This window comes from Anoplophora glabripennis, unplaced genomic scaffold (assembly GCF_000390285.2).
Source record: "Anoplophora glabripennis isolate ALB-LARVAE unplaced genomic scaffold, Agla_2.0 scaffold18, whole genome shotgun sequence".
In the NCBI taxonomy this organism is placed as follows: Eukaryota; Metazoa; Arthropoda; class Insecta; order Coleoptera; family Cerambycidae; genus Anoplophora; species Anoplophora glabripennis.
The window spans coordinates 984,687-997,414 of record NW_019416221.1 but is presented as its reverse complement, the minus strand read 5'-3'; the positions used below and the strand labels follow the sequence as shown (position 1 = coordinate 997,414).

At 36.0% G+C, this 12,728-nt stretch overlaps 1 protein-coding gene across 5 annotated transcripts in view; it reads left to right on the top strand.

Annotated features, from left to right (window-relative positions):
- Positions 1-12,728, top strand: part of LOC108908259 (serine/threonine-protein phosphatase 2B catalytic subunit 2-like) — a 147,600-nt gene that overhangs the window by 89,320 nt on the left and 45,552 nt on the right. The window lies entirely within an intron of this gene.

The window sequence follows — 12,728 nt, the reverse complement described above, 5'->3', positions numbered from 1 at the left end:
AGTATTTTTATTGAAAACAATGTTTGTGAAAAAGAAGTGTCGGTGCGAGCGTTCGCTGGAGAGTCCTCGTGGTGTGGAGTCGCTCGCAGGTATAAGTATCTGGTCCTTGGCGCCAATGTGCCGTGGTTCTCTTCCGGGAACCGTATCCCGCGTTGCACATTGTTTCTTGCCGCTTACAACGGTTAGGCCGTCCGGCTTCAGGCTGGCGCTCTTGACGTAATACTTAAAACGGGTCACTTGCAGACAAGTGTACCCACAAAACAAAAATTTTTCAGTGCTATATTAATTTTTTTTTCAATATTTAAATATATATAAATTATAGATATATTAATTTATCTTACAAAGCTAACATATACACAAATATTTTTACTCAGATAACAAAAATTTATTATATCAATCTGACCATTTTCGTTTTCCAAATATAAATTTACTCTTCGTTTCATGCACTCAAAAACGCGTTCAAGGTGAATCGGAGTTATAATGTTTATTTCACGTTCAATTGCTGCTTCCAGCTCTTCAAATGTGTGAAGAGGACGTAACCAATCCATCACCATAAAATTCCTGATGGTAGTTTCTGTTGCAGTATGCGCTGTAGCTCCATCTTGAAAATACCCACGCTGCAGTTTATCGCCATGTATTAATTCCCGGACTTGTTGTAAAATGTTACGGTATCGTTCTCCATTTATTACTTCTCGGAAAAAAATGGGCCTATTATATGCCTTCTTGAAATTGCTACTGGTACCTATCTTCTGAGTATGTAACGTTTTTTAAATTAAAATTGCCTGAATCACACCAAATTCCGCATTGCTGCACTGCATTGCTAGGCAATTTGTCAACAACTGGAATTTATGGCCCAGTCGCCCAGTTCGGCTGTCTGTGTACGCCGTTTGACGGCGCGCGCATTCTTCAATTGGGCGTATACATTTCTACACACACGTATACACACACACGCGTATACACCTCCACGTTTAGTTCGTCCAGACCTGTATATGGGTATGGCTAAATAAATATGGGAACAAGTTTTTTAAATATTTCAATGCCGAGTTGCTGTTTCAGGTCGTGAATTTCGTGACAATGTTGTAAACAGGAGGAGGTTACACTGCATAGGAACTCGTTATTATTATTTATTTTTAACATTTAACGCAGTTCGACAAAGGCGAACTAACTGGTAATGAACGGCATCGTACGTGATAAAAGCCATTGTCTCTTCGGCAGCGCATCGTGTCCGGTTTGTCCCCCAGCCAATCCTATTTACTTAACTATGTGCTTTTCGTCTTTCGATCCATTAATTCGTAGCCGCAGTGAATGGATTCGCAAATTTCGGTCGATTATCAGGCGTCTGCATAAAATAACGACAAATTCGCAGCCGTCTGGTCTGTCAATTAATGCGCCAATTAGCAATAGTCTATCAAAGTTTTATCATAGAGCTTGAACACCCTGTATTTATACAATTATCACCGTGCGTGAATACAAAAATCAAATGAGAAAATTGTAGGTCATTAGTAAAATAAACATCCTACAAGGCCCCTTTTATTCCCTATCGATTTGTTGCGATTAAACTCTTCCCCTTCCATTCTTTTTACAGCTCTTTTGTATGTTTGAAAAGTTTCAGTTGCGGAAGTTTACAAAACTTTTGTTAAGGCAACCTTTCTTGGTGTCTGTCAGTTTTGGAATCGATAGGGTATAACGGAATACATGTTCTTGCTCTACTAAGCAATTATTTAGATTGCCAATGAAGGGAAATTCGCGAACGGAGTTCGTACACGTTTCTGTGTAGACGATATGTAGCGATATTTTTCAAGCACATTTCGACGGGGCTGCAAAATTGAATATCGCGTTCGTTTGTGTCAAGGAATGCTGCGTAAGACTTTCATTTTTGTATGACGAAGTATTTGCATGCTTTCATAAAATAAAAGTTTATAAAGAAAATGAATATTATAGTGTTTCATAAGTTTCTCTTCTCTAATTTCGTCACGACAACTGGTTTTTAATAAGTTTGTATAGTAACTTTCATACCTCGCCGCTAAACAAAAGTGTACCATTTACATAACCACAAAATTTTTCTGTGCTAAACGTAATGGCGATAATTTTTCACTCGGTACAATTTACCTAAAGTATTCTATATTATTTGCTAGGTTCTAGATTGTAACAAAACTGTCCCTAACACAACAATCTGTCCAGATAATGTCCCGTGACAGCCACCGTGTGCAACAATGGGCAGGAGTCAGGACGTGTGACTATAAGGAGTCAGCTTCGCGCCGCGATGGTCTCGCTGCGGTCGACACATGCGAGGTAGCGAACCGTGAAATGCACGCCACAATCCCACAGGCCGCTGCACATCTGCACTTGAGTGCCTCCGAACTTATCCAGAGTTTCCGACTGTAGGATAGAGAATTAATTACCTTCCAAATGAGTTCATTAAGCATATTTTCGTCTAACTAGTTTTTAACAATTTCTCATTAAAATAATAAATGACAACGGAGCACGGGAAAACGCACGGATGCCACGTTGTGATGTCATAGCACTCGTTAACGACGAACCGACGCTTTTTGCCGGGTCCCACATACGTACATCATACAGGGCCTCAGAAATGATTACAATCCACATGACCGCTAAGCTTAGGCAACCAACATTGCACAATTGTTACTGTCAACTAAAAATCTCAGAATGTTAGCGTCGTCAATATTAATGATTTCGTTCACAATGAACAATGGCAAACCGTTGCTTCTACACTCGAGGTAATGCGATGGCTGATTGATCGAATAAAATTGTTTTTAAAATTACAGCAACCACCATAAAAAAATTTCATGTGCTGTAATAGTAATTGCATACATTCTAAGTCAATGTAAAATTTATATTTGTATATTTAATTTTAAATCAACTTGACTTCACTATTAAGACGATTACGGCAGTTATATTCTAAAATATAGTAACTCAGTAATAGGAGCTGCCATAATCGAAATGTGGAAGGGCTAACTTAAAAATTAGATTGAATCGGTTTAGGTATTCAGCTTGATTCGAATACCGCTGCATCAGATATGTACTGTGGATGTTCGTACGCGTATATCAGGCTGCTGGTATATCAGGGATTTACAAGGCCTTCCCTAAAAAAAAAGAAATAGAAAAAATCAATCATGAGCTATTATTTCATCAATTACATAACCCCACGGACAAAAAAAATTCAATGTGTGATAGAGTTAGATCATCGTAACCGTAGTAAGCTCATGTTTAAGGTTATTTGAAGGTCAAATCTTGTTTTTTGATGGTAATAGAATGTTTAACCCCGGATTCTTAAAGAGCATTTGAAGGTCAATAATTATTCCTTTCGAACTTCTCAAGGTTATTGCAAGGGCAACTCTTGTTTTTTTTAAGGTAACACTCAGAATATCGTAGAATGGATCCTACCACACATTCCTTTTTGGTGCAGCATATTCTGAGTTAACAGAAACATCGACAGGGTGTAAGAAGTTTGACTGCCATTACTTCAGCATGAACAAAAAAAGTTGTACACTACAGGGGCGTAACATTAATAGTTTTCAAAATGCAGCGAGTATTAATATTGGGGAGTTTCATCACAACGTGACAACAGCGCTTGTCCTACGGAAAAAATGTAAACAAGTATTGTGAAACATATAGTAAATTTCAAGACAATTGTTTTCCAGTTTTTAAATAAATAAAATGAAATGTATCGATTTTGTAGTACGAAGATAGTGTTGTTGCATAATTGAAAAGGATTTTTGTGCACTCCTGGAGGGACAAAGTCACGCAACGCCCATTACCGGCCGTCGTGGATGTCGTCGACAGGATGAACTCCGTGAAAGGGACGGCGCACTCGGGAAATTTATATTCCGCCGTTGGCAGACCTGGGTGGTTAAATGGCTCGTGAACTAATTGTGACGAGCGGACGTCTTAATATTTCTGCGGCTTACTGCGATTTAATTCGAGGGGGTTTGCCAAGCCCCCGGCGCATGCAGACGGACTGTTGAATTAAGGCCTTTGTTGGGATGATGGATGGTGGTCTAGTTCGGCGCGGCCAGCGAGACTGGGGTATTGGGAAATTCAATTACCACGACCTTGAGGGCGCCACAGTAGACGGCTAATTTTCGCTTGCTAGATAATAGAAACAATTTTTAGTGTTAAGCTGATCCAAACAAATTTCAAAAATTTTATCAAACGCAATCAAACAATGTTCTTCGGTACCAGAATACCCATACTTCAGTCGAATTAGATCTGAAACGTTCAAGTAAAAAATCTCAGGAGCGACGAGGGCAACTTTCACGCGCATGCCAGGGCCCGGCGCTCCTTCTCCCGCCGTTCATTAACGTTAACTTTTACTGCTGCTAGCGCGTTTATTACAAGAACAACAACGAGTATCACAGCATAATACAGGGTGTTAGAAGTTTGACTGCCTTCATTTTACCAGACGATAGAATATATTAAGATAAACAAAAAAACTCTTATGCTTAATTCCAAACAATAATTAGCGTTATAATAAATTTAAAATTCGATAAAATTCATATCGAGCAATGTGACAACGGGGCGGCGGATAACGCGAGGTACTAAGCTGTCCAGCATTACGCAATTCAGTTGGTATCTGGAATTGGACCGTGTCTGAGTGTTTTTGCGTACCTCTATTTCCTTTTCTTGAGGTGTTTTCCAGCGAGTGCGAGAAAATTGGATCGAAGGTGTTGTGCGTGCATCGATAATGATGTTGGACATTTTGAGCATATTATGTTGTAGGTTGTTTTGTACTTGTGCGTTTAAAAATTACTGAATTTTGCTTTTTGGTAAGTCGTTAAATTATTTTTAATACGTATGATTATTTGGACGACGTGAATCTTTGGGTACATTAATTACATATTTTTCAAATTCATAATTTGAATAAAAGTAAAGTTTCTGTTCCAAGAGATTCATAATTACTAAACTTTGATCTAAAATTTAAGCACAACATCTTCGTACTACAAAATCGATACATTTTATTTTATTTATTTAAAAACTGGAAAACAATTGTCTTGAAATTTACTAAATATTTCACAATAATAGTTGTTTACATTTTTTCCGTAGGACAAGTCTGCACTGAAAGAAATGCCCTTTATTCTTTATTAGAATTCTATATGCCATTATAAGACCATTGTATATATATGTGACAGATAAACAGGAGAATATTGGATATAAAACGCATATTGCTAACACAGTTGTATAGTGACTATAAGCCGTATTCTTTATGAAATTATTCTATAACTACATAGAAGCATACAAGATTGTTATACCCTTTACGAGATGATAACAATAACTGTTATTAAAGCGTCCCATATCGTTATTAGAACATCTAGTACTGGTTATAAGTTTTATAATAATAAATGTATATGTATTCTGTATGAGTTAAAAACATATGACATTAAGTTTTCAGAAATTTTATTGTATAACTGTAATTACAAGCTAAGATTCTAATGTAAAAATATAACAAACACTTAAGTATTAAAAATAACGACAAATGGCTCCCAAAACTGTCCAGTTTATTTTCTTAGTAACGATGCAGCCGCATTTTCTTGTATTACATGAGAATTTGCACTATAACTCTTCCACCTTAAGAATGAAGCATCCCCTGAAAGGGTGAGCTTCTTTTCTTCTAATTCTAGGTATTTCCTCTGGTTGATTGACTTTACCTATGTTCTTCTTTGTCACCGTTAGCCTTCTGTTCCTCCATCTTATGTAAAGCTTAACATCAGCGGTTTCTAATAGGGCATACAAGATAATAATTTTTAAGATTTAGACAAGATTTAGATTTGAAAAAACAAAACAATTACAAACCATAAAACAGTTAGGTACTTAATAATTAATAATTTTCCAATTCACACAACGCGATATGATCATGTATCTCACAAAACATGTACCTATACTGTTTATTTTCATCAAACTAGAATAGTCGATGCACAGTGGACTGTCGGAAATTTTACGATCATAACCGATTGTGTACCGAGAGGTGACGATCACTTAACCATTATAAGATGCGTTTTACACGTTAAAAACGGAAATATAATCAGTATGAGAACGAATAATTCTATTAATACAATTGTTATATACAAATTCGGATACTGGTCTTTATACAACAAATCTTCCCTACTATACAATTGGAACATAAAGTCTATTAACACATAATAATGAACAAGTAATTCATTATAACCTTGATTTCATAGATGCATAAGGTGTATTAAGCAGCTTCCAGTTAAACTCGTTGAATAATGAGTATGGAGATAAGTGATTTTTTAAAATAAAAGTTGTATATTTGGTATAAAAGTTTTAATATGCGCTATACACATTATTCTAGATAAAAAGTTTAATAAACCCATTTCTTTCAGTGTATGATTACTCTATCTGATGCTGAAGTTATGGCAGTCATACTTCTTACACCCTGTAGATACATGACAAGGACTGCCAACTTACAAATAATAAATAAACTCAGCATACTCGTGCGCTATTTCCAAGTTTCTGTTGCAACTTTTGGCATTTATTTATGCATTTTGGGTAAAAAATAATAATTGAGGAATCGAAATATATAATTTTAAGTATTTTAAACTCGATTTTATTCAATATCTACAAGCAAATGTCTCAGTCTACTTACTTTCTAAATCATAAAGAATATTTTTCTTTGCAATGACTGCAATTATTTTATAACGAGGTAAGTCTTCAACCTGTGGCAACACCATCTGTTGGAAAACAGCGAGAACTTATTCAACGTTATTAACCTAAAAATTTTGTTTCTGTTACAGTTTTTCTCGTGTATAATTAAACAAAGCCATGTAGTTTTCCCAAAAACTTTGCTATGTAGTATCCGCTCGATGGAATTTGTAGTGCACTTATACAGACAACTCTCCGCTTGTATTAATGTCAGATGCGTAGTCCTACAAGCATTCCCGTGCATAAATTAGTGGTGACCATGTAACACATCACCCCTTGTAACCACTTGAGCGGCGGAAACGCGTGTATTAACAAGGCGTCAATTTCGCAGCAACCCTCTCTACCGAATTGCGCGCCTCTTCTAATTTAATGAAAATGTAATCCGGTTTTTTTGTTGTTCGCGCTGGTATTCGGACAAAAGCATGTACCTACCTCCATCACAAGGCTTTTCCTCGCTCAAATAAAAGGAAAATAAATAAATAGCTATAGACGGTGTGTGTCTCTAGGGAGAAGGCACTGTATTAGTCCCAGAGGTAAAGTTTAATAGATTACATGAGGGAGAGTAGATGGCTTTTTTATATCGATTTGGATTACATTTTTAACTCTACAGTACGCGCCTAAAGTATGGAATAAATTCAGTAAAAACGAAACAAATTTTTTTTGGGAAAAATCTTCGAACAGGTCGATTTTTAATTTAAAAAATACATATTTTAGCATAAAAGGCGATTTTCAACCTTCATTTGTTTTCGAGTAATGACGTCGACATTTTCTTTTAAATAGCAACTCCCTATTTTTTTTCTTGATTCTGAAAGATCGTTTCATTGTCGATCCGACGGTATTAAAATGTTGCCATCTTACATGGGAAAGTTTTCGAGTAAATGACGATTGAATGTTAGAAAACCCTAATCAATTCAAATAAAGCAAAAACGTTATGAAAAGTTTTTCGAAATGCTTGAAGTTTTTTATGGATCACGCAGGTGTAAATCTTTACAAAGTGTCACTGTCATACCGACTTTCTAAGTATTGTAAGCGATATAAAAATTATTGTTGAATTTAAAGTATTATGGCACATTTAACTGTCACACAATAGTCAGGGGTCTGCAAGTAATTTTAGGTGGGGTCCGGATACTTTTAAAAATTTTTAACGAGGTCCAGAAAAAAATTCACATTTCTGACAAATTTTCATTTGAACTCAAATTTAATCTGCTTACTAACCATTAAGAACTCAAAACACTTACACAATTGTAAAATACTAGAAAAAATGATAAGGTTGTCACTCAAACGTAAAAAAACATTTTTTAAATAATTTATTTGAGTAATTTATACTTTAAAAAAAATTTTTGGCGGTCCAGTATTTTACCTTTCGCGGTCCGGACCTGGACCGCGGTCCGCCAGTTGCCGACGCTTGCAATAGTATATTATTCAACGAGCGTATAATGATGGGTATTATTCACGAGGTGAAATTTACGGCCACGAGCCGCAGGCGAGTGGCCTAAATCACCGAGTGGATAATAGCCATTATACGGGAGTAGAATACTATACTTTATCCACGACTACTAAATATTTTTGTTGAAGTTTTTTTTTGTTTTTAGTTAGTTTTTTAACACAATTTAACACAAAATATCAAAACACTGAGAAATCTATGCACACAAACAATAATGTTGACAGGTTTGAGTCAAATTTGTTTTGTTTTAAAAGCTACTTAGATTTATGAAATGTTTCGAAAAACATGGTATGTTAAGTAACAGATATACGACACGCACAAACGAAGTCGCTGATGGCTCAGTGTAGATGCTCCTTCCCTTCCAACCGCTGGTCCCGGGTTCGAATCTGGTCTAGGAAAATTCACTTTTTTATTTTTTTTTTATATGTATAGCACTGAATTGAAAATATTTAGTGGTTTACACGATAAAATTTAAAAAAACCGACTGTTTGTAGCAGAACAATATAATATTATAGCTAAATCAAGGAAGCATCTGACAGTAGTGATTAATGACTCATTAATCACTGCCGTGATTAATGGGTATTAATAAGGTCGAGCAAACAGACGTATAATGGATACATTATACAATAGTCGTGGACAAAGGATTTAAATTTTAATTCTTATCAGATGCGGGGATAAGACTAGAACGCAGCAGGAAGTTTGCGATTTATTAAATGAAAAACATCCAGATCGCCATATCAGCCAATCAACAGTCAGTAAGATAGAATTTAAATTTAGAGAAACTGGCAATGTTGTAGATATTCCAAAACCTGGACGTCCGAGCGTTAGTGAAGATCACAAACAGAACATTTTGATAAGTATGGTAGATAATCCTCATAATACTACACAATTAGTTGTCAGACCACAGTGCTACGTATCCTGAGGAAGGAAAAATATCATCATCATTGTGCAGGAACTCAATGAAGACGATCCCGACCGCCGCTTACACTTTTGTGAAATTATGATGGATTTATTTCAAGTAAATAGAGATTTACACCGGCAAATACTTTTTTCAGACGAGGCCACGTTTTGTCTCAATGCTACAGTGAACCGTCAAACTTGCAGGTATTGGAGTCGGGAAAATCCTCATTGGATGGCAGAGACACATTCCCAACATCCACAGAAATTAAATGTGTAGGCTGGAATAGTTGACAGAATAGTAGGGCCTTTCTTCTTTGAATGAACCCTTACATGAGAAAGATTTTAGAGTTTTTACAAAATGACCTTGTTCCAGTGCTTGCAGTAATTTTTCCTAAAGATAATGACCCTGATATTCCTGATGATAGTACGGAGGTGCAAGACGGTGCACCTCCGTACTATGCGCGCCCTGTTCGGGATTTTCTGGACAATTGTTTTCCTAGGAGGTGGATCGGCAGACGAGGACCGATGGAATGGCCCGCGAGATCCCCAGATCTTACACCCCTGGACTATTTTTTATGGGGCTATTTAAAGTCCAAAGTGTACGTTAATAGACCACATAATTTAGAAAAACTCCAAAATTGTATTATAGATGAAATACACAGAGTTACCCCAGAAATAATTCATAATGTGCAAGAAGAATTTCTACACAGACTTGCGTATTGTCAAGAAGTCGGTGTGTGGCAATTCGAACACTTAATTTAGGTAGAAAACTTAATGAATTGTATTTGCTTGACATAGAAATTGTTATTTTTTTAATGAATAAAATTTACGTTTTCTAACATTCAATCGTCATTTCCTCGAAAACTTTCCTATGTAAGATGGCAACATTTTAATACTGTCGGTTCGACAATGAAACGCGCCATTATTCCATGGCTAGAAATTGGCCTCAATGATTTGGGATCGAGGGGGATTATCCCTCTTTATCCTGCCTCATCTCGTGTAGGCCTGGACAGCCTTCGTAGGTGGGCCCCATCCGTCGTCTACCCCGACCGCAAATGCGACCGGTGTAGGCGCTTTGTGGGACCTCCTTTTGTCCTGGCTGGGCCCCGCCGGCTAGGGCCCTTTCTTCTGGCGCTCTTCTTGCTTCGCCGGTTCGCGACAATGAAACGATCTTTCAGAATCAAGAAAAAAAAATAATAGGGGGTTGCTATTTAAAAAAAATGTCGATGACATCATTACTCGAAAACAAATGACGGTTGAACGGTTTATGCTAAAATATGTATTTTTTAAATTAAAAATCGACCTGTTCGAAGATTTTTCCCACAAAAATTTGTTTCGTTTTTACTGAATTTATTCCATACTTTAGGCACGTACTGTATAAGGAAGGTCTGCTTCGGAACGTCGTACTCAATATCGTAATGTGATTTAGACTATGTAAATAGTCCAGTCTTCATTTTTTTTTAGTTGAATACAGAAGCCAAATCTTGAAACGAATTTAATATCTTTATTTTTGCCGGATTCAGTAATCCCTTTGTAATGTCCAGTTTTGTTTGTGTCTTACACATAATGAAGACAAGAATCACCCGTAGTCGGAAAAAATAATGTCTCCGACTTCCCTTTGTTCAGACCCCGATAAAGAATGATTTTGTTTACCCCATAATATCGCCTTTGTGCTTCCCTTTCTGTTCGTTACTGGCTTCTTATATTAACTTGTTTTGTCCCTTTTTATGTAAAAGTTAAGTAAGGAAGAGCAGCATTAAAACTCGCTCGAAGAAAAACTATCTAATAAATAAATAAATGATATAATGCTGCATCATAATATTGATATTTATTTTATTAATAATTCGTTGTTGCAATCTTTTTCATATATTTTAAAGGTCCGTCTTTTTTCTCTGCGAATTCTAGCTCATTTATCAAGTAAAAAACTATCTTCACTTGTGGCTACTATTTTTCTCATCGGACGAAAACAAATGTAGTCGACTGGCAGCCAGCTCAGGTTAATCAATGAACTGATTAATGATATCGGACTTGTGCCAATTCCGAAATATTCCCACCTCCGATTTATCGTTTTGCGACTGTGACGGGCTGTTTTGGAGCGGTGCACAAAAAAGAGAACACATCGGAAACGTAGCGGATACGAGGAAAGTGTCAATTTATTTTTAATTTTCGTTTAATTACGGCACAGATTGGTCCTATTTGCAACTACCGAGAATAGAATAGGTTGACCTGGAACTGTAACTGAATTATATTCCTCCACTAAAAGAGAGAGATATTTGATTTTTGCAATTTTTTATTACAAAAAGTGCATTGAATTAAAAAAATGTAAAAAGATACTAAATTACCGGCGCATTCGCCATTTTATAGAAAACTTTATAATTGTACACTTTTTATTTTGTGTTGCATATTTAAAAGAAAGTAATAATTGGGCGGTATATGTATCCTGTTTTCTTTATTTCAAGTATAAAATTTTAGAAATTGGCACCGCTTTTTCCGTGAAACATTAAATGTCAATCACTTTTTGTATTAACATACCTTCTGAAATATCGCCGTCTCTAACCAAGCGTACCTATTTCATGTGCTATGTCTCGCGTCCAATTATGTTACATTTTATGTTCACATATTAGAAGTATAAACTATTTAAATGTTCGGAAAACAGAAAATATATCGTATAGAAAAATTAAAAGTAATTTTTTCATACCCACTTACAGTTTTTAATATAAATGATTATTTGCGTATGTATATTACAATAGTATATTATGCAACAAGTTTTATAAACGACACTTTAGTCGCGAGTTAGTTTAGGCACGAGCGGAGCGCAGCGGAGCGAGTGTTTAATAAACGAGTGACTAGAGGAGTTTATAAAACGAGTTGTATACTATACTTTTTCTACGACCAAGACAACAATGAAAATTGAAACGTTTACGTGTCTTTTATTAAATCTGCAACATTAATCGTAACATAAACATGTATGTAATATAATCTTACTAAATTAACTTATTTAGGTAAATATACATTAACAGTTAAATTAGAAAAATTACTACAGTTATTGAAAGAAACCATTGACGTTCCCGAGTTTTTTCCATCAAACTGTTTTATTTGATTGGAACTCGAAATAACAGTATTTTCAGAGCTATTATTGCAATCCAAACTTACTGCTTCATTGTTGTCAAAATTTATGTTTATACTTTCAGCAATGTCAAATTCAGCAATATCAAAGTTAGAATTATTGTTGGTATTTCTGATAGGACCTTCCGAAGTTTCAATTATATTTTCCGTGTTTTCAATGGAATTTATAATTTTGTTGGCAGTTTCAATTTTATTAGTGAGTGAATGATCAATATATGCCTCTGCGACGGTAGTGGAGCGCCACCCTCCATGGCGCTTGAGGGCAGTGATGTCAGCTCCAGAGTCTACTAATATAGTGGCCGATGATCGTCTTAGACAATGGCCTGTATATCTGGTAGGGTCTGGCAATTTCAAAAACTGGGCAATCTCTCGGGCAATGTTACCAAATTTGTTTATTCCAATAGGCTGTTTCGTACACTTGCCTCGTTGATAGTTTAAAAAAAAACGGGTAACGTTAGTAGGCAGATTTGAGGGGCGGAGTTGCATGTACTTTTTACAAGTCTTATAGAAGTTTCCTCCGATGACAAATTGCCTTTCCGTTTTAGTTTTAGTGTCCGGAATGTGGACTAAAAAAGCTGTA